The sequence below is a fragment of the Microplitis mediator genome, chromosome 7, assembly GCF_029852145.1.
Source record: "Microplitis mediator isolate UGA2020A chromosome 7, iyMicMedi2.1, whole genome shotgun sequence".
NCBI classification, from domain to species: Eukaryota; Metazoa; Arthropoda; class Insecta; order Hymenoptera; family Braconidae; genus Microplitis; species Microplitis mediator.
Window position 1 is genome coordinate 14,340,498 of NC_079975.1, and position 16,534 is coordinate 14,357,031.

The 16,534-nt window shown below is 31.7% G+C and overlaps 2 long non-coding RNA genes across 2 annotated transcripts; both read right to left on the reverse strand.

Moving 5' to 3' along the window:
• Positions 1 to 679: 679 nt before the first annotated feature.
• On the reverse strand, positions 680 to 2,830 carry LOC130671738 (uncharacterized). Its single transcript, XR_008990561.1, has 4 exons — positions 2,455 to 2,830; positions 1,491 to 1,551; positions 1,131 to 1,411; positions 680 to 1,049 (listed from the first exon to the last, which is right to left on the reverse strand). It is a non-coding gene; the product is annotated as an uncharacterized LOC130671738 (long non-coding RNA).
• A 2,137-nt stretch (positions 2,831 to 4,967) lies between these two features.
• LOC130671793 (uncharacterized) lies at positions 4,968 to 6,431 on the reverse strand. The gene is made up of 3 exons (XR_008990576.1): positions 6,234 to 6,431; positions 5,568 to 5,655; positions 4,968 to 5,496 (listed from the first exon to the last, which is right to left on the reverse strand). It is a non-coding gene; the product is annotated as an uncharacterized LOC130671793 (long non-coding RNA).
• Between the last annotated feature and the right edge of the window lie 10,103 nt (positions 6,432 to 16,534).

A 16,534-nucleotide genomic window follows, 5' to 3' on the forward strand; every position in this document is an offset into this window, starting at 1 on the left:
ATTTTTTTTAATTAATTAAAATATATAAATAGTAGCTTGAAATAAAAATAATGATTGACAAACAAATTACTATAAAACTTATTTATTTAATCTTTCATTGATTTTAATAATCAAACGTTAATTTATAAATATTAAACTATAAAGACGGGAACATCATAAACGCAATTAATAAATTATACAAAAATTAATAATATTTATATATAGCATATTATAAATAACATATTTATGATAGATTTACCGTATTTTACTTGAAATGTCCACTTTAGTATCTTAAAATTACAATTTGTATTGGATCAGTTCAAAAGAAATGTAAATTTACAATATCGATTTTTTTTTATTTCCGAATGAAAATTGTAAATTTGAATAATTTTCTTGTAAAAAGTTAAAACATTTTATGGTAATTTTAAAAACAGATCTTTTGTTGTGGTTTTACCAATAATAGCAGTAAAGTAAATCACAAATATTTATGATAAATTTACCATCTCATAGTTGAAATGTACACTATAGTATCGTAAAATTACAATTTGTACCAGATAAATGTAAAAAAAAAAATGGAAAATTACAATATCAATTTCTTATTCTTAAGAAAATAAGTAATTTTAAATTAGTGTTTGGTGGATATAAAAAAAAAAAAAAAAAAAAATTAGTTGTAATTTAGAAATCAAATTTTTGCCCAAAATTTACCAACAATTATGGTAAGTTTAATTACACGAATTTATAATAAATTTACCATATTGGTGTTAAAATTTTAACTATACTATTGTAAAATTACTATACGTATCTGATTCATACGAAAATAATGTAAAATAACAATTTTTTTGTGATTGTACAATTTGAATGTCATTTTTACAGTGAGACATTGTAATTTTACGAATATTGTTCACTGTTTAGTTTTACAATACGCTAATTTGTAAATTTCCATAACATATGGTTGGTAAACATATTGGAAATTTATTATTTCTTTTTAACAGTGTAGTGCACAAAAATAGATGTTTATTAATTCCTATGCAGCTGCGTCTGGAAGGGCGGGCGGCGTTTCCGACGAAAGTCTGGAAATGAAAAATTTTATGAATTAAAAGTATGTGAAGGGAAGAGGAGGAAAGATAGGGGAAATTAAAGTGGATACTTACTGTTCGGCGATAATTTTACCGATAGCGATCTTTTCAAGCTCGGGCCATAACTGCCAAAAGACGTGCATGTCCGGAGACTGAAATGACCGCAACGGGGCACTTAAAGTGCGGGCATAAAAAAACGCCCGAGTTCGAACCAATGAGCCCTCTGGCTCAAAACGCTCATGAGGAGGAAGACGCGGCTGGACTAATGTGTCGATCTGGTCGCATAGCCACACGCCACGATTCGGGGGTTGTGGGTCCATCAGCATCCGTAGATATGCCACGATCCGGAGGATAATCTGGAAAGAAATACGTTAATTAAAATAAGAGACAAATTTTAAAGAAATTTTTAAAGATGTTCAAATATAAGAAACTTACATATATGGACGCGCGATGTCGGCAAAACTCGTTCAACGTTACGCCCTGTCGAAACATAGTGCTAAAAATAAAAGAAAATGATGAACATAGTGGTATAAAAAAAAAAAAAAAAATGATGAATGTACGAATGGGAAATTGTCAGAGAAAGAGGATAGAAATTAAATTTTGGTAGATTAGTATATGTATATATATAGGTATTTAAAATACATAGGAAGAGGGAAATTTTGAGAATTCCTTTAATTGATATAAGAAATTATTTTCTGCCGGTTGTTAAAGGTATTTTTAGCTTGAACTTTTATTTTGAATTGATATACAAAAAAAATATATGTTTAAATTTTCAAAAAAAAAAAGAGGATTTTATAGAAGTAAGGAAATAGAATATTAAAAGCGAATTAGGAAAAAGGGAGATATATATATATATAAAAAAAAATAATAATAATAATATTTTAAAGCTTTAACTTTCATATACAAAACCTTTAGAATGGGTAATTAAGGGAATATTGAAATTAGATAAGAAATTTTGGATTTTAAAGAAAAGTAAAGTAAAATATTTGGAAGTTTTTATAAAACGAAAAATGAGAACATATATATATATAAAAAAAAACGTATTTTCTTGTTGGAAGCAAAGATGCTTGAAAAAAAAACGGACAGTTTAAAAGCATTTTGAATCTTAGCGTGGAAATTTTGAATTTTTAGGAATAGCTGATCATGATGATTGGAATCTGAGTTTAAGTTACGATTTTTTTTTATCTTTATTATGTTTGCATATAATCCGTAAAGGTATTTTGAATTCTGTAAGGTATATTGAAAATTTTATTGCTATAAAAGAAAAGAGTAGAGGAAAGCAACTAGTATGAAAAAAAGAAGGAAAGAAAAGCGGAAGAGTATATTTTTGCTGCGGGCAATAGATAAAAGAAATTTTTTTTAGTTATAGGACGAAAAAAAAAAAAGAGATTACTGTTACCTTATACAGAGCAAGGAAGTAATTCCGTTTTCTCACACTTGATAATACACTTGTGTACACCAGAATTTTGTTTTCACAGCTGAAGTTTTACGTTTATATTTAATGTTACACTTGTAGGAGACACGAAATTTTTTTTTGCACTTGGGATGAAACACAGTTCGAAAATTTTTACTTTTAATACGCCACGAAATAAGATTTTCGTAAATTTTCAAATGAAAAAAAAAACAGGAGAGGAAAGAGAGAATTTTTTTTCCCTTCAAATGCAGCGGCATTGAGAGTCAGAGCGCAAATGAAGTCATTTTTTTTTTCTGACTTCGGAATGCGGTAATATGATATATTTTCGCAAAGATAATAGAACCAGTCGACGGAGTTGAATCTCAATTGTAAGACCTTAAACGAGAAGTATAAAAAAAAAATATTTTTTTTTCTCTCCCTTTTTCACTTTACTGATAAATATTCAACAATAATAAGAAAAATATATCTAAGGAAAATTATAAGTAATAAGTGTCCCTGATTATTATAATTAATTGTAAAGCCAAAGGCTATAAGATGCATTGGTCAACGTATATGTCTGAATCTAGCATAACTGGTATAAATATTCTTTAAAATAAGAAAAAATTACCTTGATATCAATGATAATTTTATGCTCAATACAGCGGAACGAAATTTGTTAAGAAAATAAAGTCTTACCGTATCTGCGCTCTTCAAAAAAAAAAAGAGAGAAATAATAATAATAATAATTTTCTCTAGATATCTTCTGAATTATTCAGATACCAACTAAGAGTGGATAGTTGGTTTTATATTTTCATGAATTAAAAAAAAAATTTGTTTTTTAAAAAAAAAAAAAAAGTTGTAATGAATATCCCACATCATTGAGTATTTTTCCTTATTTATTAATTAGTGCGGGTTTCAAATTATAAAAAGAAAAATATTTTTTTTTCTTGATTTTAATGATAATATAATTATATTTAGTAAGGTTATTTTCGCTGGATTTAAGCATACACTGTGTTAATTAATATTTTAGTATTTATTAATTAGTAAATTAGATAATTTATAATAATTTGTGTAAATTTTCGTATCATTACAAGTTCAGGTTTATCATTTATTTTGTTTTGAGGTCTCAGCAACCTATGCCTATCCCAGGTTGCGAGTTAATCAAATGGTAATTTCCAAAACTTCGCTGATGTTGATGAATATTATTTTTTTTTATTCCATCATTCTCTCCTAAGGAAGATAGAATAATTATTTAGCACATTAAAATTAATCACAAATCTGAATGCCGATTAATTTTCAAAAAAAAATTTTTTTTTATAGTAATTATAAATTGGAATAAATTAAGGATCTAAACAAGGACCCAATTTTCTTTAAATATTAAATTATTGGATCTGAAGTAATAATTGGAATTAATAATAAATTAGAATGAAACGATAAAATTTTCTTTCTCTCCCCTTTATTTTTTTTTCTCGCGAACTTAAATAATTAAAAGTTTATTATGGTCGGGGAAATTAAAGAATTGGAAGGTTGAATTAATAACAAATCTGAAAACTTCAAATTTTCCAACATTAATTATAAATTTAACATAAGGATGGGTCACAATCCAAGGTTTTACTTAATCAATTCGAAATGAAATTAATGGTAGGTCCGGAAATCTCAATATTTTATTTTGGGGTAGTTATTAACTTGAATCAATTTTCTTCTTGGAATAATTACAATTTTCGAAACTTACCTTTCTTATTACTCAGGGATGTTTTTCCGACTAATGTTTGATACCTTTATTTTTATGTTTGGACTAAGTACGCATATGGTCGCGCCCAGAAAAAGAAACGTTGGTTTATAAAAAAAAAATTTTTTTTTATGAATAGAATATCTAAGTCAAATCGAACTTTAACTACGAAAAAAAATATAATAAAAATTTCCACAAGGGTTGTAAATGTAATTGTTAACACTGACAGTATAATACACGCATGCACAAAGATTTAAACCTTGTTGTTATACACAATCGATGAATTGGAAAAAGAATTACCAAAGCTGAGTAGTAATTACGAATAGTTATTGGAATTAATTAGTACTTAAGTACACATAAATAATTATATAAATTGTTCTTTAAAAAAAAAAAAAAAAAAATGTAATAAACTAATCATAGCTTTCAAGTCGTTATCCCTGAAAAAAAAAAAATAATAAAACAGTAAAAATACATATAGGTATGTACATATTTTTTTTTTCTTTTTTTCTCTCTCTCTCTGAAATACAAAAATATGAAATTTGTGTTATAAACATTAATAATGAACAAAAAAAGGCGTAATTAAAGTATAAAATAGCAATCGTTATTTAAATCTAACATATTAAACTAGGAATAATTTCCTTAAAGCTGCACTAAACTAAACGCAATTTTCATTTTTTTTTGTGTTAGGATATTTTTTTTTTATCAAAAAAATAGTCAATTATTATTATAAAATTAAAATTATACAATAATTAAGTTGTTATTTGAATTTCTTTTGTCGTGTTGGAAAATTTTGAAAAAAATTCTCATTGTAATTAGAAGTCTACAGACTGATAAAATTTTATGTTAGAAAATTTGGTAACTGGAAAAGAAACTGTGAACTCCCTAAAAATAATATTCAAAATAAAACGATTGAAATGAAATTTTTTGAAATACAAATTAATCTGATGAGTGTGTATTAGTACTGGGATATTATATGATCTTAGAAATTTTAAATTATTTTCGCGATAGCATCTTATGCACTATACGTGACGTGAGAAGAAGGAGCCCAAGAGATTTTGGATGACGTGGAGTATATCCTCGATGGGACCTAGGTCACCCGGATAATAACAGGGCCGGTTATACTCTTCGAGCGTGATCCTAGCTCGAGAATACTGGTGCACCCGTAACTCGTGGATACGCTCGAGATAAGAATAGATGTCACCGAAAACAGCCGGGAGACCGACTATTTTCTCCATCTCGTCCATAAGATCCAGGGCCACCAAAGGGGGATAAAGACCCTCACATAGCATCCCTAAAATTGCTACGAGCCGTTGGTTAGTCTGAAAAAAAGGGGGGTGCGTTAATAATGTAAGAATTGAAAAAAAGGGGGGGGGGAAGGTAAAATACTTACATCCCTCGGAAGCCGGAGAACACGGTGGTTAAAGTACCGCATAGAAACGAATTCTGGCATGTTGCTACTGGTTTCTGCCGCGGGTCGCCTAAACAGAAAAAGAGGATTAAATGTATTATTCTTTTTGTTCTCTTCACTCGAACAATTAATGACGTTAATTAATACTGTTGTTGGAATTGCAAATTGGAAAAAGAAAAAAAAGAAGAGAGAGGAAGGAAATGTTTCATTGAAAATAATTTTAATTTTAACTCCCAAAAATAAAATTTATTTTAATGTTGATAATAACGGGCAAAATAAAAAAAAAAAAAAAAAAAAAAGGGGGGGGCAGAAGAGAAAATTTTTTTCCCAGATCTTGAAATTTTTTTATTTTCTCTGTATACATCCAAAAATAGTTTCAAGATTTTAGTTCGAAAATAGTTAACTAGTAAGTATCCTAGGAATAGATCAATTTTTAACTTTTAACGGCAATTTTTATCTGAAAAAGACTTATTGTAGATATTCGAGGAAAGATATAAAATATCTGATTTATATATATAAAAATCGTGGATTTTTGGAAGTAGTAAATTAAAAGTATTTCAATTTTAGCTTTGAGTAGCTAATAGTAAATTGATTTTGGAGGTATGCCTTGATTCAAATTTAAATTAAATTGAAGTGGATAATTATTACCTTGTATTAAGAAGTTTTCAAATTTTACGCCCAATGTTGTATGGGAACACAGTTAAAAGTTTTGCACTCTAACACTACACTTGTAACGAGCACGGTTGTTTCAATTTCATATTTATTACCCTCAAGGCAAAGCACAGGTTACCGTAATTTTGGAGTTTTGAAAAACCAGATAACTAGTGGAAAATTTAGAGTCGCGATCTGATGACGACGGGAATCAGAGATCGAATTAAGTCATTTTTCTGACTTCGGAATTTGGTAACGAGATATGTTTACAGCAGATAAGAGAACCATTCAGCGGAGATCGAAGCGAACTGCATGTGCTTGAACAAATTGATGTAAATTTAAATAAAACCTTCTGATTTAAGAAAAGTTTTCGGGAAATTTTCTTTCCTTTCTTTTTCCTAGATGTATAGATTTTTATTTTTTTTGATACTTCAGATATGTATGACAATAAGGTCTTTTTTTTATTCGGGTCCCAAGAAAATCTCTTAACCGACGGAGGAAAGAGAAGGAATATTCGGATGTATGCTATGATCTAACGATCAATAACATCGCTCGATAAATACCAGTCCTATAAGTAATTTCCCTTCTGTACATGAGTACTGACGCAAGTACGAAATGGTATAAAACATTTGAATTTTTTTTTATTGTTGCTTAAACTATAAAAGTCACGAAAATTTTTTTAAGATAATTTCCAGTTTATAATTAATTACTCTATTATTGTAAAATAATTATCTTACCTCAAGACTTCTGATTAAAAAGTTAAATAAAATAATAAGCACCTACCTTGGAATAAACAAAATACACATGATAGGATTAAAATTTTGAATGCTTTTTAGTTTAGAATTAATTGTTTTATAATAATATTATAATTATTATATTGTGAAAATTCGGGTTAAAAAGTTAAGGAAAATAATGAATGCCTACTTTTGAATCTCGATAGCGTGGGAATCTAATGCGAATGAATTTTTTTATATAAACTATAAATAATATGAGGAAAATTTTAAATGATTTTTGGTCCAAAATTAATAACTCTATAATTATATTACAACTATAGTACCATAGAATTTTAAATTGGAAAGTTCGGAAAAATAATAAGTGTCTACTTCAGGTTTTGAGCAGCGTGAAATTTTAGAATAAATAATTTTTTTTTCAGATGAATTATAAATTACATGATAAAACTTTAGATGTTTATTAGTAATAGTAGCTGTCTTATAATTATTTTATAATTGTTGTATTTTAGAATTTTGGAAGGAAAAAGTTGGGGGAAATAATAAGCGCCTACTTTTTCGGACAGCGTAAGAATCTAATTCAAATGAAATTTTTTTTTAATAAACTATAATTAATATAATTAAAAATTTAAATGATTTTTGGTCCAAAAATTAATAACTCTATAACTATATTACAGCTGTTGTACCACAGAGCTTTAAGTTAAAAAGTTGAGAAAAATAATAAGTGTCTACTTTCAGATTTTAAGCGGCATTGAATTTTAACATAAATAATTTTTTCCTCTTCAAACAAATCATAATTAACATGATTAAACTTTTAAAAAATTTTTAGTTAAAATAAATTGGCTTAAAATCATATTATAATTATTGTATTCTAGAATCTTGAGTCAAAAAAAAAAATTTTAAGAAAAAATAATAGGCGCCTGTTTTGAATTTTAAGCAGCATAGAATTTTAGAATAAATAATTTTTTTTTCTCAGGCAAATTATAAATGATATTATTAAACTTTTAGATGCTTTTTGATCGATAATTAATAAGTAGTAATTAATATAGCAATTACCTTATAATTAGTATATTGTAGAATTTCAAAAAAAAAGCTAGGAAAATAATAAGCACCCTGTTTTTGAGTTATGGGCAGCGTAAAACTTTAATTCGGATGATTTTTTTTTTTAAAATAAACTATAAATGTTGTGATTAAAAATTTTTAATGTCATTATTATATTGTAGGAATTCGGGGTAAAAAGTTAGGAAAATAATAAGGACCTGCTTTTGAATTCTAAACAGTGTAGCAATTTTATCTAAATGATTTATTTCTGAATAAACTATAAATATTACGGTTAAGCTTTAGAACACTTTTTAGTTAATAATTAATTACCTTATAATAATCTTATAGTTATTATATTCTAAGACGTCGAATTGAAAAGTTAAGAAAAATAATGAGCGGCTGCTTCCAGATTTTAAGCAGTGGACAATTTTAACTCAACCAATTTTTTTAGATAAATCATGAATGATATGATTAAATTTCTGAATGCTTGTTAACTCGTAATTAATTCTCCTATAATTATTTTATAATCATTATATTCTAGGGCTTGGAGTTAAAAAGTTAGGGAATGATAAGAATCACCTGTTTTTGGTTTTCGGGCGACGTAGAACTTTAATTAGGAAATTTTTTTTTAACAAACTATGAATCTTAAGAGTAAATCTTTTTGATACGTTCAAGTCAATAATTACTTGCCGTTCAATTATTTTAATAGTTATCACATCCTAAAAATTTTAAAGAAAAGTCAAGGGAAAACAAAGAGTGTCCGTTTTGGATGCAAAAAGAATTTTTTTTTCTTCTGAAACTTATTTTCTTTCAACCTTATAGATTTTTATTTTTTTTTTACAAAAAAAAGTAGAAAATATGTATAAAGGATCTTAACTAATAGATTGCGTCTAATACAGCGAGACGGGAAATCGAGGCCCTGAAAAACACATAAAAAAAAAGAGGGAGTTAAAATTTTTACTTTTGTCTTTCTCGCTATGTTATTTTTATTTTTATTTTTTTTTGAAACTTACTGTTCGCTAAAAATCTTATTGACTGCAATAACTTCAAGGTCAGATGACAAGCGATGCAGACCTTGGAACTTGGTAGTTCGACGAGGTGTAGCCCCGGGTTGTAGTGTTTGAGCAGTGAAAAATAACCGCGTTCGAATGACTGACCCGGACAATTCATATTGCTGACCGGGAGGAAGGCACGAACGAATAAGTTGGTCAACCTGGTCACACAAGAAAACACCCCGTTGCGGAGGATGTCGATCATAAGTTAGGGTTCGGAGATAAATGAAAACACGGAGGATGATCTGGAGAGTATATAAAATAATAAATATGTAGTAGAAGCTAGGTTTTCAAGATAAATCACCAAGTTAGGAAAACAAGAAAATAAAAATGTAACTTACGTCGACAGGAACGAATCGCTCGCAACATTGTTCGAGGGTAAGGGGTTGATCCATGTTAAAATTTTTTGTTATACTCCACCAGTGTATTAGAACAATTAACTCGGTACAATGAATGATGGCAATGGTAAAAGACATAGAGAGCAGAAAAGATATCGCGAAAACCGCAGCATCAGCTCAGGAGGCTGATAACGACAAGCGGATTGTCGAGACGCACACGTGCAAAATGAAGTATCGGAGGAAAGAAATTAATATGCAGATAAGTTATTTCTCTTCTTGAAAAAAATCGAGTAAGTTGCACAGGAAGCACGTGAAATATTAGAAAAATCTAACATTAAAGACCTATTTTATATTTATGAGAAAGGAATCCGGGAGGAAATTAGAATAAATCTCAAAATTAATTAGAACAATTTTTCTTTATCCTTATTTTTCATACTTCTATTATTTTTCTTTAAATATATACATTATAAATTTTCTTAAATAGTAATTATACATGCGTGAAATTGTGGTTAACAAATTGCATAAAATAGACAGCAAAACATGTACGATTTTAAAAGGAATTTTTTTATTATGATTTTAAACTTTTAGAAAAAATATTAAATCCTTCATTAGAATACGACGACATTATATATATTGTCAATTGAGAGGTGTGTTGTTAGGAATTTTACATTGAAATTTTATGGTTTATAAGCAATTAAGAAATACACCTTTTACAAGTTTTATTTTCAGTCAAAATTGTTGATGAATTTTCAAGATCGCTTACTAAATTGAGATATACAAGTTAAATTTTAAAAAATAGACATTTTCCGGAAAGTCAAAAAAAAAAATAATAACTTTTTGTTGGAATTTTAAAAAAAAAAAAAAAAAAAAAAAAATTCTCTAAAATAAGCGAAACTGCTATTGGAATTTTAAAACCAAACTCTAGAGCTCTAGTAATACCTGGATAAACCAATTTTGTGGGAGACAATTGGAATTTCATGGTGTTTCACGTACGGAATTCAAAATAATTTTAACAATGCAGCAGTCGCGTGCACCTGGACTATATATATATATATCCTGGGATTGTAAGAGATACAATAAGATACTTACCTGTAAATTACACGGTAATTAGGAATATTGCACATAATCACTTATGTATAAGGGAGTTAGAGTATCGTATCGATTAAATGCGTGGTAAATATTGTCGAATCGATGATATTTTTTGTTGTTGTTCGAATTAAGTAACCGAATCAGTGGGATTGATAGATTAATTCGAAAGAGGTCAGTTAGGCGGATTTAGAATTTTTTTCCCTCGTACTCTTCGCCATCTCTTTCTCCTTTCCTTTATCCTTTTCGACGCTAATTAAAGAGCATTGAAAAAACACAGAGTAAAGAAATTATATTTTTTTTTTAGATAAATAGTAAAGTAATAAATAATATTTCGAATAATAGGGTAAATCAATGGAATTATGCACAGTCACGATAAATGATAATAATAGGTTTTACTAAATAACAGAGGGTGAAAATGATAAGTTAATAAAATAATTGTGACAAGTATATATGTGAATCGCAAAGTATTGTAGAATTTTGCTAAGTTACAAAAAGATTTGTTTGAATACAGGACGGAGCGCAAGAATAAAATGGTACTGCTCGCAATAATCCTGTTGGCTCAACCCCTACAAGCACTATTGGGGTACGATTGTGGGGGCATATCTATGAACGTCACTACCATATCAGCAAACAAAGTGGGCGAGTGTGACATACCGTTGAAGAATCCAGAGGAAAAGCCAGTATCGCTTCAATTACTTCAGTTAGCAGAATTTAGTAACACGGAAGTGTTTGAATGCCGGGTAGAAATAAATCGAGTGATAACATATTGTGGAGATTGGTATCATGCATTCGTAGTGGCAAATGGAAGAAGAGAGTATATTTATGAATTAGAGTACAGACAATGCAAAAGGTTACATGAGACTGGCAGCTTAAAATTGGGTTATAATGCAGAATTGGAGGGATTAACAAGAAACGCAACACATTATCAGACAATTATGCTGGCAGGAACTACCACGGTGGATGGAAAATGTGCGGGAACACAATATAGTGACCCGTTTGGTACTTGGAGTCAAGTGATTGTGGAAGCGACCGTTAGAGTAACAGTTAGGAACTATTTTGCCACAGTGGAGCGTGCAAGCAATAAGGTAGTTCTTAGCAGTGGAGCAAGATGCGACTGGGCTGAAGGAGGATGCATAGATCAAACAGGAGGTAATACATTTTGGGAGGTCATAAGGGAGGAATCATGCCAAACAGCGAGTCACATAATTTTGTACGAGGGACCTGGCACGCTATTATCTGGAGAAAAAGGAGAACCAGAAATTTATACGATTAATACAGAGGATATAACATTTGCTCTAGCGAAGAAAATGGACAAGAAAATATGCGGTTACACCTTAATACAAACGGAACATCCCAAACTATTAATTAAGGTACTCAAACCAGGTGAAGAAACGGCGAGAGTAAAATCAATCTCGACGCAGGACCTTGACATATTTGCTTACATAAATTCAAAATTTGTGTATGTAGAAAAACACATTAAACGACAAATGAGATCTCTTTACAGAGATATATTAACACACAAGTGCGAGGTCGAAAGGCAAGTAATATTAAATGCGCTGATGTTATCAGGACTAAAACCAGAGGAATTCGCTTATGCGATAATGAAAGGACCAGGATACTACGCAACAGTTGCAGGAGAAATTATTTACCTAATCAAGTGCATACCGGTAGATGTCCAATTGAGAAAAGTGGAAGAATGTTATCAGGAGTTACCGGTGATTTATCAAAATCAGAGTTGGTTTGTCACGGCTAGATCAAGAATGTTGACTAAGCAAGGTACTATTATAGATTGCAACCAGTTACTATCGGTCGGATATGAAGTAGATGGGGCATGGATCGTTATGAAACCGGGATTTGAAGATATCCAAGAACCACAAATGCTAAAACCAACGACCATACCAACTTGGGATTATGAGGATACAAGATATTTGGCGACAAGTGGGATATACACGGAAAAGGATTTAGAAAAGTTGAGGAATAGAATAATGCTGCCGGTAGAAACTCCAGTTTTGGTTAATACCATAATAAGAGGGGCAACAGGCCGCACTATTGTTGGTAGTACGGGAATATCAATGACGCAGTTCATGGATGAATCAGTAATTGAGAATTATGCAAAGAAACAATGGGATAAATTTTGGGGAGGATTTTTAATATTTGGAACGGCAAGTGCGGGATTGATAGGCATAATGATAAGTATAAAAATGCTGAAAATAATAATCGACACGGTAGTACATGGATACATTTTACATCGAGCATACGGCTGGAGTTTGTATTTAGTGGGTGCAATTTTATCGTCAGTAACACATTTATTGTTACAATTGGCGGAAGAACCGTTAAAAAGCGAGAAGAAGAAGAAATCAAGGGAACGTAAAAATAGAGGGAAGCCGGTTTCGGAAACCGCAAATTAAGATAAGCGGGAAAAAAAAAACGAGAGGGAAATTAGTTAAAAGATCGGTTATTTTATTTTTGAAAAAAAATTTTCTTTTTCTCTCTCTTGAAAAAAAAAAATAATAAACAAAAAAAAAAAAACAAAAAAAAAAGGAAGGAAGGGTGATTATGATTTTAAATTTGATGAATTAAATGGTTGCAGTGCCACGATGAGGACGGGAGAAGGGACTACAGGAAGGATGATAAGATTGGACAACAGACGGGGATTGTATTCAGAGGATATCGGGGAATACAGGGTTTTATCGCATGAGTGGAAAATAATAACATTCATAGATATGTATGAGGAAGAAGCTGAGACGGATCGGTTAGTGAAGGAATTGGACAAATTAAGGGAGCAGGTCAAGAGTGAGGAGGGCCTCATGGAATTGGAAAAACGAGTTAACCAAATAAAAACCTGGATAGAAGAAAGTAGCGATTGGTGTAGGCGGAGAGCAGCGGAATCAACGCCCGACTTAATGGATTATTATGAGAAAATATCTAATTTTGTACAAAATAATAATAGTTTAGTAAGGACAGGAGATAACGAGGTCATACTCCGGAACCAAGAGGAATTCAGCATTGGAAAAGGAAATGAAGAAGACAAGGTGGATTTGACTCAGTTTGAGGGGGAGTTAGAAGTCCGCGAGTCTGTTAGTAAAAGAGTGTTTTTCGCCTCCTTTATGGTAACTGAAGGCCAGATTTTCAATGGGATATTGTCGGTGTCGGATTTTCAGCGGGCCATTGGCGTTATTTTGGAAGACAGTAAAGGGATGGAACTTCCTACAGGAACGGATTCAGATGGGATAAGAACATTGCTGGCGATCATAGATGCAGAGGTACAAGTTTATAATCAAAGAATTATATACACCTGGAGGGTGCCGTTTATGTTAAGAACGAAATATAGACTGATCAAACACTATTCATTTCCCACCATACTATCAACAGCACCGATGTATGGGATGATCATAATGCCGACTACACCATATACTGCCATAAGAGAAGGTGAATATATATCACTTACCAGGGATGACATCGAAAAGAGTAAGGTAATCGGTGATCGATTCTTTGGAGTTAGTAGAGTTGTCACACATGAGCTGGAAGGTGGAAAGGGTTGCGAAGCGAGGTTGTATGCAGGGAAAAACGTCGATATCAACGAGTGTGAATTGAGAGTGGTCAAGTTGGAAAAGACATTTTGGACGAAGTTACATAATACGAATGCCTGGCTGTTTGTTGCCATGGGCGACGAAATTTTAAAAATTGGTTGCGCTGGAAATAAGACTGAGGAAATGACCGTGAACGGAACGGGAGTGATGTGGATGCGGGAAGAGTGTGAGGGAGTGACAGGTGAAACATTCTTAACTTCAACTCGAGGAAGACACGTCGTGGCAAAGATTATGGATAGAGAGTTGGGCTGGCCAGAGATTAGGGAAGAGTTGGAAAAGATCCTGGAAGGAACTCATATTGCCCTGGATAACTTAATGGCCGCGGTGGGACGAATGCAAGGTGATGGAGCCACTGTGGAAAAAGGAGGTGTCAGATTAGCAGAGGTGCGACAGGAGTTGCGCCACATGGTAGAGATTAAAAGAATACAAGCTGAAATTGTGGAAATCAAGACCTTGGCCGTGTATTTCTGCATAGGACTAGGCGTCGTTATATTTTTAATTTTGGGTGGATTGTGTTCAAGATTATACATAAAACGAAAACTTCAAGCAGAGAATGAGAGGCAAGCAGAAGAAGGTAAAATTACAACGTCAAAAGAGCCAGGGGTATCTACAAAAGGAAGATGTCGGGTGGAAAACAAGAAACAGACGGAAGACAAGAAAGAGACACCTATAGAAGAACTTAAGATGGAACCAGTTCAGCAAAAGGATAAGATGTTAGGTAGTCCGATGCCGCCGCCAAAATCGAAACGGACAAAAAGGGAAAAGAAAGTAGACATACCCCAATTGAAGGAAGTACACAACGCTATCGGAACTGACGAGGCACAGGAACAAGTGGGGGTATCGTATGCGGATTTGGAGATGATGCAGTTAACACAGCTTCCTCATCACAGTAGCGAATCAGGAGGTTTGACCAGAGCTACTACTGCCCGTCGGAGTATTTGGCATTATAAGAACTTGAGATTGTAGAGGAGCTCGCCATCACCAACCTATCTGTTCCTATTCCCTTTTCCCAACCTATTTGTTCTGTTGCAGGCACGTCACACAGGGAAAATGCAGCCAGCATGCCGGGTCGTTCAAGTCTATTGGATTTCAGGATCACGAAAGCTGCGGTCGATAAAGCCCAATTACAACGTACAAGGCAGTGGAATGCAGAATTCATTTTTTTTAATTATTTATCAATCATTATTCTCTTGTGCATTGTTCTTTCAACAAATATTCTATTTTCCTTAGTATGTAGAGAGTCTCTTCAGGGAACATAAGCTTACGTTAATATATATACATAAAATCCGAAGGGCATCCTAAGAGATAAGTAATCATTTTATTTTTTTTTCGAGTATTATATTTTTTTTTGAACAGGTATGCAACGTATACTGTTGTGCAGCTGAAAATTAACCTGAGCTCCAACGGGTCGAGAAGGAGAATCGTGATCTCGGGTGATATCAGGGAGTTCACATGCGACTTACCCTGTGAATAGGATTGTCCCTTGTACCATTCGGGAGAATGGCTTTCTTTTTCGAACCGGGGGAGCGTGTGACGGGTGAGCTGACGCCCATCCGTCTAATACTAATTAACAAATAATAGATAGATATATTTTAGTTCAGAAAGCAATACATTTTATAGTAGTTTCATTAGGCGCTACACAGCTGCACATAAATATCGCATTACATTAGTGTATTAAGTCTTACTTTTATAAAGACAATGCGATGAGCAGACGTTTCGCGTGGTCAGCAGTTTTGACTGTGGGAAGAAAAGAGTTCCGTTGGAGACGGCGAAGGGATATTTTCTTATACAGCACGAAAAGAGTTCTCATGGGAAACGGCGGAATGATATTTTGGAAGCAGAGGATGCAATTGCAGAAGAAGAGTTAGTTACCATAGTTAAGCTGATTCGAATAGTCGTCTGCTCGCGCATAAATATTATATCTCACTTATTTTGCCGCTTTTATTACAGATCACTATAAGAATACATTTAATGCCGCTATTGTTGAATGAAAATATTGTATTTGTATCCGATTCATTTATGCTATCTTAGGATTGTAAAAGAGACTCTCAGGGTCTTTCCTGGGTACTCCCATATTTTGGGGACGCCCAATAAACAAATATCCATTAAATTCACATATAGTCATTCCTTCACTGAGCGACCAACACCCTTTATAACATCCTATTAAATTTCTAGAGACGCTGAGCTAGGCACGGTAAGATCGGTTACGAAGTAAGAACATTAAGGTGTAAGCTCACACGTAACATGTATTAAAATATTCAAAAGCTCATAGTTTGGTAGAAAATTGATGAAATGACATATTTTTTTTTTCAATTTTTTCGTTTTTGTATGTATTTTTCTAAAAAAAATAGTAAAAAATTATCCAAGTTTTCTTTCTATTTTTTATTTAACAATTTTGAAAAAAATCAAATTTTATTGATGATTGTCACTTTTAATTTTTGTTTTCACTTTTTTTTTTCA